Genomic DNA, 19,410 nt, shown 5'->3' on the forward strand with positions numbered 1-19,410 from the left:
ACGGGGGGTCGGCCGCCAGCAGCCCCGGGATGGCCTCCTCACAGCCTTGTGGGGGCCAGGGACCTAGTGCTGCGTCGGGAACCAAACCTGAATTTCAAAGGCGATTCCAGGGAGATGAAGGTGGTGGCTTTTAACAAAATGACCCCGTTTGGTTTCCCTCCCATTTGGGTGACGTGGCATCTCCGTAAGAAATCCACTTCCCAGTTCTATCGTCCGTCACGACCGCGGGGATGCCCAACGCCCCCAGGTGGGTCTGGGGGCGGAGCCCATATTGCGCTGCTGTTTGTGGTCCCGGCGTGGTCTTTACTCAAGCGTGGGACGGCTGAGCAGGGAAGTGAGTGTTTCCAGAGCTTCGGGTGAGACGTCAAATCAGGCGCCTTAGTTTTTGGTAAAGTTGCTATTGCTCTTTTGGCCTCAGTGAAAAAGTAAGAAAAGAGCTGCATCTGCACGAAGATGGACGGGGTTCAGCTGTGCTCCTGCCGGTCATCGCATCCCTTAACCCCGCGAGCAAGTTTTGGCGGAAAGTGCCAAGAGTCAGAACGCAGGGCGCAGGCGGGACGATTCTCCCAGCCCGCCGGCCGGGACTCGGGCCCAGAACCGTTCTCTGGCCTCTTGGGGCCCAACCCACGGAGGCAACACCTACAAATCCAGGGGTTTTATGTCTAGTTCTGCATCTCTGATTTCTCTGGAAAAGCAGGAGGATCTGGAAACCCCGCACTCAGTTTCTGTCGGCCACAGCTGGCGCGAGGCAGGCTTCGTACATGGCCGCTGCCCGAGTCCTTGCCCGAGGCCTCGTCCATGCCGTGCCTTGTGGTGACAGAGGCCACCGAGGGGCGTGACGGTTCTCTCCATCCGCTGCAGTAGCTTCGCTGCCTGCCTTGCCCTGCCCGCCGCTGTCTGCCCCGGGGGACACCCCAGTCTGAGGAAAGCATCTAGGTCCCAGGGCCCGGAGGTCACACACGTCGCAGGAACTCAGCGAGTCTCCTAGGGTCTGCTGGTTCCCCTCCTGGCTCTGGGACGCAGGCCGTCGGCCGAGGCCTCGGTGGGCAGTGCAGCTGGGGCACGCGGGCAGGGCCTCCTGAACGTCTCCGGGTTTGCCTTGCAGGCCACAGCCAGGGAGTGAGATCCCACAGCCGGCCGCCCAGGTGGAAGTGTGGCCGTGTCACAGCGTGGACGCAGTCTCGGGGGCAGGTGGCCCGCGGTGTGACGGCCGGCTCCACGTCTGCTGACGGCGTGAGGCCAGGCAGGGTCCTCCGTGGGTCACGGTTCTCTCACCCGTGACGTTCCTGCTGGTTGCCTGGGCGGCCGACAGGCTCGGATGGAATGACTCCGTGGGGCGGTCTAGCATGGCGTCTGGTGCATGAGGAACGCTTCCTTCCTTCCCCCATTTTCCAGGTGTGGCACGCGTCCCCAAGGGTGCGGGCAAGGCAGAAGCACATGACAGCCAAGCTGGGGCACACGTGTCCCTTGTGATGCAGGTGTGCTGTTATGTTCTCTGCAGTTTTAATCACCTCCACTGACCCCAGCACGGCACGGGCCTCTGAGAATGTGGGCCAGTCCAGGGGTGCACAGCTCCGGAGGGCAGCCTCCGCACGACCCAGGGCCAGAAGTTCAGGGTGCATGTGCGCGCGCATGTGTGTGTGTGTGTGTGTGTGTGTGTGTGTGCGCGTGTGTCAGGGACTCGATGACCTCGTTCAGTCCAGCTAACATTACATCAGGGCTGGAGACGCATCATCCCAAGCCGGGCAGGGGGGCGGTCCCGGGAGCCGGGAAACGGGGCGCCGTGCACAGGGTGGGTCCCCGGGGCTCACAGCGCTCCGGGGCAAGCTGGCGGGTGAGCCCGGCTTGGTGCCTGGCCCAGGACGGTTGCTTGATAAACACTGGCCGAGTTGTGTTAAATAAAAATATCACAATTCCCTTAAAGGTCACGTGGATGTTGGGCAAACTTTCTCAGAAATGGGGAAGAGGTTCCACAGAGTAAAGAGAAGGAAAAACAAAAGTGAACTACTTTCTAGACAGGAATATTCCTACCTAGGAAGGGGCCGTTCACAAATACTAAGTAAAGAACGAATATTCAAAACAGGCTACGACCAGTGCACTGACTGATAGTTGGTGTTTTCCCAGACAAGTAGGATCTGACATAAAACCCGTCAATCTCAGCCCGCAGGGCGCCAATAACCTCAGTCTCCTGACGGGTCGCAGCACGTCCCGTCCCCTCGGGGCGCGGAGAAGGGGAGCCCGTGTCGCAGGGGCTCCTGGGGACACACCGTGACAGCGTCCCCCACGCCTTCTCCTGTGTGGCAGCGGATTACAATTTACAAACCACGTAGAGACCAGCCAGTTGGTTTTGAGAGCGAGACCTTTATTCCCCGGTTCCTCTGTGTTTGTGCTTTTTCTTGTAAGTAAAAGACCCGTAAATAGCTGCAGGTCAAGGAGAGGACAGACTGGCCAACAAGACCCTGTAACACACGGCCAAGTGCTAAACCACAAGACGGCCGTGCGGCGTTTCCAGAGGCGGTGCCGAGCGGGGCGCAGCGGTCTGGGTCCTGGAGCTGAACCCCCGGGCCAGGGTCTTCGTGTCCCGCAGCTGCACGACCTTGGACAGGGAGCTAACCTGGGCGCTTCCCCGTCTCCTCGTTCCCACGTGGAGCCCGGGGTGTTGGGAGATCAGAGAAGGCAGCTTTGCGAGCGCTCTGGGAAGGACGATCCTAAGTAACTGAAGAGCATTAGGGTGAAGCACCAAGTGTCGCCTGGCCTGCTGAGCGCGGTACGGACCCAAGTCCCGGCTCGGGCGCCCAGAACCGCGGCACAGGCTGCCGTACATCATGCCCAGCAGCGTGGTCAGCTCGGTCTTCCACGGGTCGTACAGGCGAAGGCCGGCTGGCGCGGGGGAGCGGCGCGTAGCCACCCGGGTCTTCCCGTCAGGAGGCCCCCACGGCCGCCACCGTCCTGAGGACTGTGCCTGCTTTCTCCTCACAGCAAGCGGGGTCACCCACACACCAGCCTGGTGTCAGCCTTGAGCCCCGACCAGCCGGCCCCCCACAGAGAAGTCTGCCTTCAGGACGCTTCTGGGCGCCCCCACGTCCTGACCGCGGGCCGTCCGTGTGCTTCCTGTGTCCCCCGGATCCTGCCTGGTAGCAGCTGCCAAGGCTGGTAGGTGGCAGCAGTCAGGCCTGGCCGTGCCAGACACGCCTGGGCTGGAGCTCACGTCCGAGTCCTGCCCCAGGCCACACCGGGGATCGCGATCTCAGAGATTACTTCCCTGCGATGGGGGGGGGTGGTGAGTCCCTTCTTTCTAGAGTGTTCTGTCTGCTCCTCTCACCCAGCTCTTGTGCTTCCGTTGGGCTCAGGTCCCTCCACCCTTGACCTTGTTGACCATTAGCAGGTGCCACGCCCCTCCATCCTCTGTGGCCAGGCTGCTCCCACAGAGGCCTCCAGGCGGCTTACACCCCATTGGGTGTCACTTCCAAGGTCACCAGGGCCACGTCCTACACCCGCTAAGTCTCACTGAAGCTCTTGCCTCAGGAAAGCATGTGGCGCCCGACTCCCTTGCTCCCTCAGGGCTCTGTGCCCAGGCCACACCCGCTTGGGACACAGCTATGCCACTGCGGGCACCTGGCTGCACACGGGTTCTCTGATCTCAGGTGAGCCTGGACCCCACGCCCAGTGGCTCCCAGAGCACCGTCATTCACCGCGAATCCACCTCCGAGCCACATTCCGTGTCTGCCTGCAGTCCGGGGTCTCCCGAGCCGTGCCCCTGCTTCCTGTCCCCACGTCTGTCGCCCTCGCCGCTCTCCTCCCGGCACAGCGTGGGCTCTTGGTCGTCGGCCTGTCTGCCTCACCGTGGAAGGTTTGCTGAATACATGAAGTGCTCATCCTGTCAGCCCGAAACCCGATCACATTTGTCCTTTCTCTGCTGGTCGCATCACCCCCATGTGGCAGTTTCACGGCCGTCCCTTCCCACCCCCTGGGTGAGGTGCCCCTTCAGACCCTTACTGTGCAGGCTGAGTCACGGCAGGCTCTTCCGGGTGCCCGACCCTCCGAGAGGCTCCACCTTCGCTCGTGGAGTCCAGGCCAGAACCCTCAGCGCTGCCCTGCTGACTCTCTCAGGCGCAAGAGTCCGAGCTACGCCAACTCCTCTGTAAGTTGCTATTTTCACTTACTAGAAGTCGCAGCTCTCTCTCCAGGCCAATGCCCGTGGACTCGACTCCTTTTTTGAATGGATGTGTAGTATTCCCCAGAACGTCTGTCCTGTAATTTATCCAAGCATCCTTGTAAATTCCCCCACTAATGGACATTGAGGTTGTTTTATTTCAGTTATTTGTTTTATTCCACTATAAAAAGAAGTGCAATAAATATCACACATGTCTTTGTGCATATTTCTGTAATAGAGTTCTCCGAGAAGATATTTTCGGTACTTCTGGAAGATGTTCAAATCCCTGCACTTTTTGGTAATGTGCGACGATTCTTCTAAGAGCTTATCAACAACGGACCACACAAGTCTCACTTTCGCCGAGGGGAGTGACTTAGCTCACTGTGGCTCACACCTCTCTTCCCCTGGCCACGGGCGAGGGTCAGCCCCTCCCACATGTGGCCTCTGGCATTCTGGCTACAGAGAAGCCCTTATTCTCACTCTTGGCCTATTTTTAAAATGTTCACATCAATTTGCAATAGCTCTTTGTACATTTAAGGTGTTAATCCGTTTACCCATCTTATCTGTTGGGAGTATGTTCTGGTAGCTTTTTTCCCCTTGGCTTGTGGTATTTCCTGCCACGTACATGTGAAAAGCGTGGGTGACCCAGCCAGTCCCTGGGAAAGAGCTGCAGGCTCTCCCGCTCGGCCGTGATGTCCCGGGGGCCTCCGCCCTCCCGCCAGTGCCCGTGCCCCAGCGCTGGGCGTGTGCGGCCTCACGCGGGTCTGCTCAGCGTCCTCCCCCAGCCCGCCCAGCCCCTCCTCTACGGAACAGCTGCTCCCCTCAGGTGCCCTTGGGGGGCAGTGCCACGGAAGCCACACCTCTCCTTTGGAAGCTACAAAACCCCACAAATGTGACCAAAGAACAGCTTTTAATAAGTAGTAGAGGAGGTGCTATATTCATAAGCTCAGCTCTGTCGGCTCTGAGACTGTATCTGGCCTGTAGCCAGCATTTTCTACCTTCACTTCTCCCAACCCAAATTTTGATAAAGTGGCACAAAAAATAAAATTCAAAGATTCAAGGGGTGCCTTGCAGGCTCAGTTGGAAGAGCATGTGACTCTTTTTTTGTTATGTATCTCAATTAATTAATTAATTAATTAAAATATAATCTATTGCCAAATTGGCTGCCACACAACACCCAGTACTCATCCCTCCTCATGTGACCCTTGATCTTGGGGTAGTGAGCTCAAGCCCCATATTGGGTGTGGCGATTACTTTAAAATAAAACCTTTAAAAAACTGCAAAGATTCAAATATGTTTTGACCCAGAATAGTATGCGTAGAGTTGTCTATTTACTTACGTATTTCTAATTATCCAAGTGATCTTCTAGCTTGGAATTTTTTAACCCACTTTTTCATCTTAAATGGAAGTCTCCTTGCCATGCACCGTGTCAGGTGTGGCGCACCGCACAGGGACTTGACACTCAGGTGCATCGCGAAAGGCTCGCCGCGGTCGGCAGCCGCCGTCACCACACAATTATCGTAACGTTTCTGATTACATTCCCTCTTCTATACTTTTCATCCCTGTGACATTTATTTTAAAACCGGAAGTTTGTGCTTCTAAAATCCAGTTTAAAAAAAATGTTTTGCTTATTTTTTAAGGGGAGAACAAAGTGAAAAGGGGAAAGAACAGAAGTAGAGAAGCTCATGTCTGTGTGTAAGCGTCCTTGTGTTCAGGGGAGAGGAGCACCGTCCACAGAAAACGTTCAGAAATGAAAGTATTTCAGAGACCAGTAAGTGGGGGATATTCAGGAATTTGGGGGAGAAGGGCTGGGCTTGGTGTCTTAAGCATGAGGTTTAGTTTTTTCTACTTATTGTGTCTTTGCCCCCTGAGCCTCATGCAAACGGTACAGAGGACGGTGTCCCTGTGAGCTCTACAGGGCGGCCAGGCGGGCGTGCAAGCACACAGTAGGTCCAGAGGAAATCCTTAGACCGTGTGGCGCCCACTCTCCCCACGTGAACGGGTGGCGCTGTCCTGGGCGTCCCTGCCCTCGTGACTGTGTGGCTGCTCTCCCCGTGGGACACCGTTTGTACTCAGCATTCCTTCTAAGGGAAGGGATTTGCCGCCGGATGAGACTCACCCCCCACCTCAAGGGGCCCTCAAAGGGCAGGAGTGGGGTATGGCGCATCGACAGAAGATGACGGGACTATCAAGAGATGGGAAGGGCACCTAAGGAAATAGCTTGGAACAGAAAGCAAGAGAGGAGAGAGTCCTAGGGCGGTGTGGGGAGGGGAGGAGGCGCATTCAGCTGTGACCACGGGATTTTGAGGGGGAATGTTGCGTGCAGTTCATCGGTGCCACCTCGACCCCTGCTGGGAAGTGGTCCAGCACGGGTGACATAGCCTCGCTGGGGCCTGTCCCGGAAGTTTCATCCATCGGAATCTGGGGGTGGGTCTGCTCGGTGCTTACAGCCCCTTCTACCCTGACAGTGTCTGGAGCAGGTGCTCGTGAGACCCAGGTGGGGTTTGGGAGAGGAGATTCAGTGAGGGGGGCGGACAGCAGCCCGGCTTCCATGCGCCTCACAGCGGACGGGCAGCCAAGGAGGCCGGCAGAAGGCCAAGAGCCTGGCCCCGGAAGGACTGGGAGAAAGTGTCTCTCTTTCTCTTCTGAAGTCCCAGGACGGGGTGCGTCTGCCCCCGGAGCGGGAGAGGTGGTGGACAGGACGGAGGCGGGGCGGACGGAGAAGGCAGGGACACTGTGATGAGGGTGGGGGAGGGCCCAGGAGGGGTGCGAGCTGCTCTCCCAGAGGGAGGACACGTTCCTGACACTGGTGGCCCAGGCGACGTCCCCCCAGGGCGGACCGGACCGCATGCAACCCGGGGCTTAGGGGCTCGCGTACCTTGCAGGGCGTCTTCTCTCCTAGGAAGGGAGGCAGCGTGGCTCCGTGGGCAGGACACGGGCCCAGGGTCAGGGTCCCTCTACGTTCTCTTCCTGGTCCTCCCCAGCCTGGGACTGTGGCAAAGTCACTTAATTTCCCTGTGCCTCCATTTCTCCATCTGCAAGACACGAACCACAGTGTGAAGTGCCTGTGACTTTGTAGCACGTGAGGAGGAGACAGACATGGAGGCATCCCGTGGCAGCGGCGGATGTGGACTTTGTGCCCGCTTCCCAGAACCAAGTGTCATCTGTCCTGCCCATGGATGGGGCCCCCCCAGCAAGCATTCTCCTGGACCTGGGGCTCTGGGAAAGGGGCCCCCCAGGGACTTGCTCACGGACCACCCCCATCGGCAAAGTCAACTCTGCAGTCTGAGACCTTGTGCTGGACCTGAGAAGGTTCTAGAACTCCCGTCCCTGTGGTCCAGGATCTCCCCGGGCGCCCTCGCAGAGATTATAACACTGACAATTCAGTTAACCAGCTTCACGTTGACGGCCACATAACACGCGCGCAATAAGCTGTCATGTCAAATTGCTTTGTGTGAACAACAGGCAAGTAGGTACCAGGCTTAAATAAGAAACAAAGGTCATTAAGCCATTTTCCTCAGAGCTCAGCAATCCCTTCCCGTCATCTGGGAACCGGTGTCCCTGTCTGCTTCTGCTGACCTTTGGGGACTGAGCTGTAAATCCTTTCCAGGCATATTCATCTTCCCAAGGAGTGACTTCACCCACACAGGCAGTGAGTAAGGGTTTGAGCACGCGTGTCTTGCCCAAAACACAAGCGTGTAGACCACAGGAGATTTAAGTCATAAATTCCCAGAAAGAGAAAGCATTTGTCTTTTTATTTTCAACCTTGCCACTTAAAACAAGAGCATTTCTGCCTACTTACTGCTTAGGATTTGATAATCTCCGTGAAGCCTTACTGTGAGCTCACCATCTGTCTTATGGCGCAAACCCCCTGGACGTGCATCACCCGAGGGCAGGGTCAACGCCACCTGCTTCTGTATCTTAGCTGCCTGCATCCCGTGTTGCTCAGTAGCGGGTTGTTGATTCAAATGACAAGAGGAAGGAAGGAAGGAGGAAGGAAGGAAGAGAGGGAAGGAGGGAGGGAGGGAAAGAAAAGGAGAAGGGAAAACAGACACAAGCAGGGAGCACTCCCGCTGACAGGTGCAGGACGGATTCTAAGTGATTAGATTAGGACATACAAGTGGCTCAGCCAACCAGTAAAATGTGTTCTTTTATTTTGTTTTAGTTTTTTAATGTTTGTTTAATTTTGAGAGAGAGAGAGAGAGCGAGTGAGAGCGCAGGTGGGGGAGGGACAGAGAGAGAGGGAGACACAGCATCCTAAGCAGGCTCCAGGCTCACGAGCCCTGAGATCATGACCTGAGCTGAATCAAAGGTTGGACACTGAGCCGACTGAGCCACTCAGGCGCCCCATAAAATGTGCAATGGTTAAAGGATCTGAAAGCAGGCTGACTGGGGTTGTTAAATCATTACCAGTCATCACCTCATGACCTGAGCTTGCTGTTTTATAAGCATTACATTCTCTAGAATTTTTCAGTTTCTAAATTAGATGATGCTGCACACGGAAGGGGCCCGGCCTCCTGTACGTAAACGCTCAGGAAGCGGCAGTATGTGTACGTATGCCTGTCACCGCAGCTGTCGTCTCCGGCTTACTGATCCACCTGCATAATCCCTCCGAGTTTCAGTGTCTCACTCACAGTGACCACTTATGATCGGATACTGCGAGCAGCCACAAAGCTAACGAACGCCTCGAATGCATCCAGCCCACATTCACTGAGGGCTCACCCTTCCCTCTGCCTGACTCTGAGTGACTCACTATAAAGCAAGATGGGGAAGAGGTTCCTACACAAACACAGGGGAAAATGAAAGAAACAATAGAGGGAGGTTAGGATCAATATCGTGGAATCTTAAATATGTGAAAAAATAATAATAATTTTGGGTATAAAGAAAAATAGAAAATACGAAGGAGCAGGAGGAAAAAAAAGAGAAAAACCAGTATGTTTGGGTAAAACAGAAGCCCTATAGTCATCATTAAATGTACTAAAGGATATAAATGGGGCACCAGGGGGCTCAGTCGGTCAAGCACTGACTTCAGCTCAACTCCTGATCCCACAGTCTGTGGGTTTGAGCCCCGCGTCGGGCTCTGTGCTGACAGCTCAGAGCCTGGAGCCTGTTTCAGATTCTGTGTCTCCCTCTCTCTCTGACCCTCCCCTGCTCACCCTGTCTCTCTCTCTCTCTCAGAAATAAATAAAACATTGAAAAAAAAAGGAATAAAAAGAGGAACCCTGATAATTGAGACAAATACAACATAATCTACTAAAACAAAAAGCAAAACAATACATCGACAACATGCCCAGTGTTAATACCGTGACATATGCAGATGTTTGCCTTTTTATAATAGATTCTTTTATCCACTCATCCAAATGAAATGTTGATGGACATTTGGACTCTCTCCACACTTTGGCTGCTGTCGATAGCGCTGCTATAAGCATCGGGGTGCATGTGCCCCTTCGAATCAGCATTTTTATTTTGCTTGGATAAATACCTAGTAGTGCAATTGCTGGGTCACGGGTAGTTCTATTAATTTTTTGAGAGCACTTGTTGGGTTGAACACTGGGTTTCGTATGTAACAGACAGATCACTGGGTTCTACTCCTGAGGCCAATACTACACTGTATGTTAATTAACTTGATTTTAAATAAATAAATTAAAAAAATAAATACTTTTATGAAACCATAGTTATAAAAAAAGCATTTGCAAACAGCTAATATTCAACTGAATGTTAGTAATATTATCAAGAAATACACATATAAATAGCTCATAATATTTAAATTCCACAATTAAACTCTATGTTGATGAATGGCAGGCAAACAGTGAATCATGGCTCCACTCGCTTTCTTAGCATAATTAAACTGGATTCGAGATTCCGATCTCCGCCTGTTGTTACGCACCCCTGCAGCGACTTCGTCTGTGGGCTTATGTCTCGTTAATAACAAAGGCACAGAAGACAATGCCCTTCACAGGAGCGAACGGACGAACAGGAGTGATGACGCGGGGCCGCCGCCTGCCGAGAGCTGGCGTGTTCACGTGCTGCCGTCGCGGGGTGGCTCGCGTGCGTGGGGGAGAGTGCTCGCGGGAGGGACAGGGACCGGCGGACCCCCATCGTCCCAGGGCCCTCCTCTGACAAACTAGCTCTTTTCCTAAATTTTTTAAATTTTTTACTTTTTAGAAAAATTTTAATGTTAATTTATTTTTGACAGAGAGAGCATAAGCAGGGGAGGGGCAGAGAGAGAGGGAGACACAGAATCTGGAGCAGCTCCAGGCTCCGAGCTGTCAGCACAGAGCCCGACCTGGGGCTTGAACCCACAAACCACGAGATCATGACCTGAGGTGAAGTAGATGCCCAACTGACTGAGCCCCCCAGGCACCCTCAAGTGCTTGATTTTTTTTTTTTTTTTTTTAACATCCTAAGTCAGTGGCAGAAATTCCCTCTGGGAAATCAAGGTCTCAGACCTAACTTAGTTCTGTTTATTTGCTTTAGAAAAATGCACATTCACAGAGACCAAATGGAGAGCCTGGAAGGAGAGAGACGCACTGACGGACTGATGGGGGCGCGGTGCTCATGGCCGGCCGCAAGGGGCCACCTGCCCGCGGCTCCCGCTTCCTCAGCCCTGCGTCCGGCGCCTGAGGCCAGGGCACAGTCCCCCCCCGCCACGCGCCCCTTGTGTGTTGACCTTGGCCTGGGACGAGTTCCGGCTGAGGCTCGTGTTGGAAGCATCCCTCACTGTCAGCACGTGGCCCCAAGGCCCCTGAGGCCACGGAGTCACGGCTGCAGACACAGCACCCGCCACTGAGGCCTGTCCCGTCACAGGCATGTGGTCCCCACCCCGCGGCCTGTGGGGCCTTCTTCAGACAGGCCAACCTGCCAGAACTTTCTTCTCTTTGATGATCTCTCCCTCCTTAGGAATTTTTTTGCTTTTTAATGTATTTGGGGTGGGGAGGGGATGATTTCTCCTAAATGGATTTGTAGTGTCTCATTTACCCCCCAGAGATCTTTGCTTTCGTATTTTTTTAATCTTTTTCTGTTTTCTCTACTTTCTGAGAGATTTCTTCAAATTTATCTTTGAGTTCTTCAATTGCATTTTAAACTGTCAAGAATACTATTTTCTGGGACACGTGGGTAACTCAGTCGGTTAAGCATCCGACTTCAGCTCAGGTCATGATCTCATGGTTCGTGGGTTTGAGCCCCGCGTCGTGCTCTGTGCTGACAGCTCAGAGCCTGGAGCTGCTCCAATTCTGTGTCTCCCTCTCTCTCTGACTCTCCCCTGCTCACGCTGTCTCTCTCTCTCAGAAATAAATAAAAACATTAAAAAAAAGAGTACTATTTTCTATGCTGACATTAGTTTTTGTCACAGTTATACATACTCTTGATTTTGGTATTTGTCTTTGCAGGAAGTTAGGGACTGTGTGTCACTAGTACGTCACACACCGTGGCAGATAAGGAGCACTGAGGTACTATTTGTGGAACAAAAGTGGGAAGTAGGAGGGAGGAAAGGAGGAGGGAAAGGGGGAAGAGGTGGGAGGAAGGAGGAGAGAGGAAGTGGGGGGAACGAGGAGGAAGGAGGTAGGAGTGAGGAGGTGGGAGGAGGGAGGAGATGGGGGATGGAGGAGGGGAAAGGGGAAGGTGGAGGGAGGAGGAGCAGGGTGGAGGGAGGAGGAGGAGGGGGGTNAAGGGGGAGGGAGGCCCGCGCCCAGTTGCCCAGAAAGGCATCTGTGGCGTCCCTGCCGGAAACATGGGTGCTGACACCGCCTGGAGCCCAGGGAGGCTCAGCACCTTACAGGGTAGGACGCTCAGGGGCAGCGGGATCACCGGGCGCCTGCGGGGCGGGGTGGGGCAGGGAAGCTGCCTGGGCTCTGCGGGAGGTGCCCGGCCCGCCCTGCCAGCCCAACGCAGGCCTGCGGCCGATCTGGGGATAAGAGGCTGGAGGTTTTACAGGTGCCAGCGCACTGTTCACTGTTCACTGCCCTAAAAGGTCCCAAGGGGCCAGTTCCTCGGCTGCCAGGACCCTCCAGAAATCAATGGGAGTCGGGTCCCCCCAGCACAGCTGTCTGCGGGAGTCGGGTCCCCCCCCGGCATGGCTGTCTGCGGGAGNTGTCTGTGGGAGTCGGGTCCCCCCCCCGGCACGGCTGTCTGTGGGAGTCGGGTTCCCCCCCGGCACGGGTGTCTGTGGGAGTCGGGTCCCCACCCCCGGCACAGGTGTCTGTGGGAGTCGGGTCCCCACCCCCGGCACGGGTGTCTGTGGGAGTCGGGTGCCCCCCAGCACGGCTGTCTGAGGGAGTCGGGTCCCCCCCCCCGNTCTGTGGGAGTCGGGTCCCCCCCCCAGCATGGCTGTCTGTGGGAGTCGGGTCCCCCCCAGCACGGCTGTCTGTGGGAGTCGGGTCCCCCCCCTGCACGGGTGTCTGTGGAAGTCCCCCCCAGCATGGCTGTCCCCCCCCCAGCACGGATGTCTGTGGGAACTGGGAGCCCCCCCAGCACGGCTGTCTGCAGCTGCTGCTGGGCGAGGAGACTCCCAGGAGGTCAGGGCAGCACAAGTGGAGGCTGAACTTAGACAATCAAAGGGAAAATAACATTTATGAGCCAGGAACCAAGGTGGCCTGTGGGATAAGAACGTAGAACACACATGCACACACACACGCACACACACGTGGGCACGCACACACACACATGCACTCACGCGCGTGCACACCCCCCCATACAGACGCATGTGCCGTGTACTCATACATGACATGAAGACAGGCAACCTCGTAGGACCGGCCGTCACGTGTGTCCCTGCCCATCACAGCTATCGCTGGGCTCGTATCTGCCAGGTTACGTCTAATTAAAGCAGACCTAATTTTCCTGGGATGGAGCTGGCTACACAGATGGCAATTAAAAAGCATCTCTCTGCTTAAATTACAATCTAAAGGAGGTGATATTAAAACGCTGCTAATAATTGAGTCCAAAGGCCCAGCAACAGCTGTGCTGTCTTCCCTTGGAGCAGCGGGAGCAGAGGCTCGGTCGCCGGGGCTTGGCGCTGGCCAGCGTCGCAGGGGCGGGAGGCAGCGGGTCGCTGCTGCAGGCCTGGGCTCCCAGGACTCCACCTGAGCGCTCTGAGGGGGCGTCCGTCCAGCCTGCCCCTGCACAGGGAGGGCGGGCGTCCTCAGGGGTCCCTGACACTGATGGCTCTCTCTCCTCCACTCACCCATCACCCCCTGAGCTTGGCACAAGTTACTCGGGAGAGTGGACACTGGGAAACAACGTACGCAGCCCCCGCCACGGGGAGGCTAGCGGGCCTGTGATATGTCCAGTTCCTGGTTGTGAAGACCACTGGTTCCTGCCAAGCAGAGCCGAGGTCCGGCTTGACCAGCTGCCTGCCAGTCCTTGGTCCGAGAAGCCAGCGGCTCGGGGTCCCAGGCTCTCACAGCCTGATTCTACCGGAAATCAGAACTCCCACATGATGGGCTGCTGGGTGGACAGAGGGCAGAGAAGGCGGCCAGTCCAGCACATGGCCGGGCCCGGCCGAGCGAGCCCTCTTCCCCAGGCACCACGAGTAGCTATGAAGACTTCGAGGCAGTGTCTTAAGTGCTTGCGATGTACTTTTGAAACAAATACTAGGTTGCAAAATTATAAGTATAATATGCTAATAACCCCAAACACCCCCACAACGGACACGAACAAATATAGGTGAGAAATACATCCAAATGTGGACAGTACCTGTGATGGCGGGCGTGGGGTTTTGGAATATGCACTCCTGACCCCGAACTTTCTCCACCGTGGAGTTCCGACCGACTACTTGTGAGGACAGTGCTAGCCTCTGACGCGGCCCCGAGACATTAAATATGTGCCCCAACTAACACTCCAGTCTTAGGCCACAAGGACACTTATCATTAACCAGTCGGGCTGTCTTTAAAAACACTCATTTAACGATGATCTTAAAGATCTTTGTTTTGTTCTATTCAATTCCTCATCGATGAGGAAAGGTTGTGGCAGGAGACAGGAATTAGACCCAGCCGAGTCCCCAGTCAGGTAGCCATGCTGGGCAGGGACAGGGGAAGGTCACATTGTACTGTGTGGAGGGCTCTGCGGCAGCAATCCTCGGGTGGGGTGATGGACTCAGTGTTAGTTTTATGAACAAGAAGGGCCCAGACTCCTTGGTCACGTTAGGTCTCAAAGCAGCTCATCTGACCACGCTCTTCTGCCTTTGATTATAATGCACATGTTGTGAAACAATGCAAAGTTAATGAGTAATTATTTGTCCTCCAAGCCCTGAATTAGTGGGAGTGAGGCCAGAGCAGGGAATGTTCCAGAGGCAGGATGGCCTCTCCTGCTCACGTACCTTTTGGCTCAGAGACTGTGCCCCGCCCCTGACACGAGCCTGAGGCTTGTACACAGGCTGGAGGAAGGTGTGATTTCTACACTGGCCTGTGGTCTACACTGGCCAGGGGGTGGTGGCCAGCACGGGGCTGAGCAGTTGATCTGTGGGTTACACAGGTGCAGAGCCTGGGCTTTGACCTGGCTTAGAAATAGCAACTAACTTTAATTTGACAATTGGCACTGATTTTATGATCTCCATTTCTGACACCAAGGAACTGATTCAGGGAACTTGGGCAAGGTCAAGGAACATGCCAAGGTCACTGAGACAAGGAGCAGGTTTGGTCTCCAAGCCTGGGGTCCTGGCTCCCAGGCCACTGCTGTAGTGAGACACAGATACATTCTTGTGTAAAGAACTCAGACGTCACAGGTCACACCCAAGCATTTGCACGTGGGCGTGACAGGCGGTACCATAGCTCGGTAACTGGTGGTTATTGCATCACAACCTAGCTGTACAGGACTTATGACACTATCCAGTACCTTGATATAGATTCAGGTTGTTTCCAGCCTTCACTAAGCCAACACGCTCTGGTAAACATTCTTGTGTGTGTTTCCTCTGAACACACATGCTTAGATTTTTCAACACTTAGAGTTTTAGCAGACACCAGCAAGTTGCCCTTTGAGGGGCTGAATCCGTTTACAATCAATGAATGTGTGGACATGTGTGTGCCCCTATACTTGTGCTTGGACCTGGTTTCATCAACTTCCTCTGAGGGGACATTTGTGATTTACAGGCTGTGTCTGAACTTAGTGCTTCCGGTAGCCTCTTCTGCCGCCTCCTCTGTGGTTTACTGATTGCATCATTTACCTTCCATGATTATTTATTTACTCAGAGACAGGAAGGGAGAGGTGCCAAGGGAGAGAGAGAATCCCAAGCAGGCTCCGCACCATCAGCGCAGAGCCCGATGTGGGGCTCGAACCCACGAGTGGGGAGATCATGACCTGAGCTGAAATCAAGAGTCAGACACTAACCCAGCCGAGCCACCCAGCGTCCCTGATTACGTGGTCTGCACACACGTGGGCTGTTTGTGGTTTCCTGTTGTACACAGGGTCCCTCTGCTTCCTGTACAGTGTGGACAGGAGGGGCCGCCCTCCTGTCTTGTCCTGCAAAACCTCTGCTTTCTATGCTGCATCTGGGAGGGATTTCCTCTGAAGAGCCTAAAATTAAGTCCTCCATGAAGAGCAACCTCGGGCTGCACGTGGCCCCAGCCCCAGTCCCAGGAAAAGCCTCAGACTGTTCAAGGCTGAAGCCATCCTCGGACCGCCCTCAGGTCAGCTGGTCAAAAACCATTCCTGTGGTCTGAGTCAGGGCTGGGAACTGCAGACAGTTACTTTATACAAACTAGCCAATCACTCACCGCTTGCCTGAACCCCACGTGGGCCCTTTGAACTCACCTCATAATTGGTCATTTTCAAAGGATTCTCAAGAGTCATGATTGGGTCCCACCAACAGTAATGAGCACCTCACAGATACTGAACGGTCAAAGCTGTAATTGTAATTGGTGCTTATGTGATGATGCTACATGTACTGTAACACCCCCGTCCCTTACTCCTTAAAAACTCTGCTCGCTATTGTTCGGGGCTTCACCTTCTGCCACGACACCGGTAGGCGGGTGAGCCCCTGCTCGAGCTTGTAATAAAGACCCTTTTGTACTTGCATCGGTGTCGGCTCCTTGGGGGTCTCTGGGGACTCGCGATTCAGGCACAACACCTCCAGGATTTGCTCCCACATCCCCCTAAATCACAGCCACTCTGTCTGCTGGCCGTGCAGCAGGGGCCTGGCCTGGGGGTGCAATTCCTGGGACCACGGCTGCCTGGGCGCAGCGGCCCTTCCTCAGTGGGCTTCTCCCCCAGACAGCCCTGCCTCCCACAGAACGCGGGCCCAGGACAGACAGAGGCCCAGGACAGACGGACGCACAGGAGCAAGGAGTGAGCACCGGCAGAGGAAGGAAGAGGCAGGCGAGACCTAGGCAGCATGGAGCGGGGCGGCGTCTGCAGGCGACCGGCACTCTGGCTCCTCCAACACGGGGTGTCCAGCTTTGATGGGAAGGAGGCGGCGGTGGGCGGGGGGGGGCGGTGACAGGCAGTGAGGATGTTTCCAAACCAGACACGGGCCCAGCGGGAGCCCCAGGTGTAGGTAAAGGGGCCACAGGCTGGCAGGGCATCAGGGGACCAGCTGCCACAGATGGGCTCTCGCTTTTATTCTGCAAGGGGTGGGGGGTGGGCGGTTCAATGGGCTTGAAGTGCTGGGGGTGAGCAGTTGTAAGCAGGGCCCTGAGCCTGGCCTTCTGTGCTCTCTGGGAGCCAGAGGGCGGGGAGCGAGGGCACACAGGTGCTCTCTTGGGAAATGGGCCCCTCACTGCCTGACACCCGCAGACACTGTGGCACTTGGAGGAAATACGGGACGCGTACTGAAGTGTGGGCACGCGGAGCCCCCCACCCCCGGGACCGGGAAGCGTGGGCACGCGGAGCTCCCCCCCAGGACCGGGAAGCGTGGGCACGCAGAGCCCCCCCAGGACCGGGAAGCGCGGGCACGCGGAGCCCCCCCGGGACCGGGAAGTGTGGGCACGTGGAGCCCCCCCCTGGGACTGGGAAGTGTGGGCACGCGGAGTCCCCCCCCGGGACCGGGAAGCATGGGCACGCGGAGCCCCCCCGGGACCGGGATTCCGTGTCCGTGCGGAGCACGGGGACCGCGACAGTGAGTCCCAGCTCCGGAAAGCTCCGGTCTATTGGGCACAGAGGAGGGCCCCTTGGGGCAGCGCGCGTGTACTCGGAGCACAGCCTCAGGGTACTGGTGACTGTGGTCTTGCTGTGTCCGGGACCCCAGCACATGTGTGCCGACCCTGTGGAGCCTTCCTTCCCAGTCCAGGGCGGCTTCTTGCAGGGATGGCTGGGGCTCCTCGTTCGCAGGCCGTGGGCGCACCCACCATCTGGCCCAGGAGCACACCCCTCCAGGAGCTGCACAAACTGGTTTCAGCTCTCAGTTGCTTAATAGCTTCTCATATGCATGTAAATGCGCTTTATCTTAAGGGATAGTAGCTTTTCTTCATCAGATGCGTCAGATTCCCAGTTGTAGAGCAGTAACTTGAATGGTTTTCAAATAAAAAGAATCACAGATCCGGCCAGGTAGAAGGCACTTGTGTTGATGAGCACTGGGTGTTACATGGAATCCACCTCACAACAAACAATGAAAGAAAAAAACGGTGGTGGAACATGAGGGCCACTTCAATCTTCCTCTTCCTCTTGTGAGTGTGCAAGGACTTCCCTGGGGCCGGGATTATGTACAGTATGTTGATGTATAAGGTCAACCTTCGTCCTTATTTATCCACCTAAAAGTATCATTTTTCAGCTGCAAGCCTGACATGGCTAAATTGGTTAAATGTGATAGAAGATGATCATCCACCCACGTGTGACCGAAATGACAGGGACATTTCATCTTAAAGGATGACTGCCGCTGAGCGTTGATTCAAGTACTCGGGTTACCGCATCCAAAGTCAGTCATGTCCAGGGTTTGCTGATCTGACTCAGGACGGGGTCATCGTCTCCTCCACTGAGAAGAGTCGGCGCCCAGATCCCGTTGGATCAGCCTCCCGTATGATCAAGGGACTGTGGTCACCTTCCCGCAAGCGTGTGTTTCGCTGAGACTATTGTTAAGGGCTGAACTGCGTCTCTCAAAGATTCACACGTGGAAATGCCAAGCCCACGGCTCCAGAATGTGACCTTGTCTGGAAACGGTCACTGCAGATCAAATAAGCTACGATGAGGTCGTACATAACAGGGGCCTTCGTCCCTGGTCACTGGTGTCCTTACAGGAAGGAGATACTTGGACACGTGCACGGGGGTCGGGGGAGGGGGTTGTGGCTATTTGGCAAAGACCAGCGATGCCCTCACAGGCCGCCGAAGGTGTGGAGCAGCACATCCCTCATGGACTCCAAAGGAACCTGCCCCACGGACGGCTTGCCCGGAGACGTGGGCTTCCATCCACAGACTGCGGGACGGTGAGCCCCTGCCCCTCTCGGGGACACCCCAGCCGTGGCTGCGGCCTGGTGGCCTCCTCACTGCACTGCTGGATCTAACTTCACAGCCCCGATGGCCTCATTTGGGGCGATTCACTTGGATGGCATTGAAGGTCAAAGGTCATGGCTACCTGCAGCGGGTAGTCACTGTGCTTCAGCCTTCCAGGCCAGGGGCGCTTTAGGCAAATGTCAGGCTGCCCTTTTCTCTTTGGAGGCGGGGAGAAGCTAGCGGTCTGTGGGAAGAGGGGCTGTGATGTGGGGGCACCACTGCTCTGCCTCTGTCTCTCTCTCTCTCTCTCTCACCCCCTTGTCCGCTAGCCTTCCTCACGGCCCGCAGGAGCGTTGGCCTGGCTGCAGGCAGAACCCAGAATGAAGATAAATGAAGCAATATTCGGGTGTTCTGGCCTCCATAATAAGTCTGGAGTATTTGCAGAGAGGATACAGGAGGCAGGCATGGGATTCAGGTCATGGTCAGGGTTAGAAGGAGAACAGGAAGCCAGCCGGCCTCAACCCTTGCCCTAGGTGGAGGACAGGGCGCCTGCCCCCGGCAGGGGGAGGAAAGAGGAGGGAGGAGGGAGGAGGCGGGAGGGCCGAGGGAGGGGCCGGGAGGGAGGGCCAAGGTGGCCTGGGCCAGTGCTCTGGGGGCTCTGGGCCGCTAGGTACCTGTGGCCTCAACCCGATGCAGCCCCGGACATCAGCTCAGCTGTGCACACAACCACCATTAAGACAGGGGGCTCGCCCAGGCCTGCCTGCGTGTTGCCCGTGGCTTGGCTGGGTTGTCCACGGTGCGGCTGAGCTCCACGCCAAAGCTGCGTGGACAATCCATCCTCAGCTTCACGATTCCGGCCCTTGTATGAAGCCCTCTCCAACAGGGAGGGGGTTGCTCGCCACCGC

The 19,410-nt window shown here is 55.7% G+C and overlaps 1 protein-coding gene across 1 annotated transcript in view; it reads right to left on the minus strand.

Annotated features, from left to right (window-relative positions):
• The window catches only part of MYT1L (myelin transcription factor 1 like), a 276,307-nt gene that overhangs the window by 143,716 nt on the left and 113,181 nt on the right, over positions 1-19,410 (minus strand). Inside the window, exon 3 of the mRNA XM_077758294.1 lies at positions 7,032-7,188. The gene's annotated coding sequence lies outside the window, so the exon portion shown is untranslated. The remainder of the gene's footprint in view (positions 1-7,031; positions 7,189-19,410) is intronic.

The sequence above is a fragment of the Crocuta crocuta genome, unplaced genomic scaffold, assembly GCF_008692635.1.
Source record: "Crocuta crocuta isolate KB4526 unplaced genomic scaffold, BGI_CrCroc_1.0 scaffold750, whole genome shotgun sequence".
Classification (NCBI taxonomy): Eukaryota; Metazoa; Chordata; class Mammalia; order Carnivora; family Hyaenidae; genus Crocuta; species Crocuta crocuta.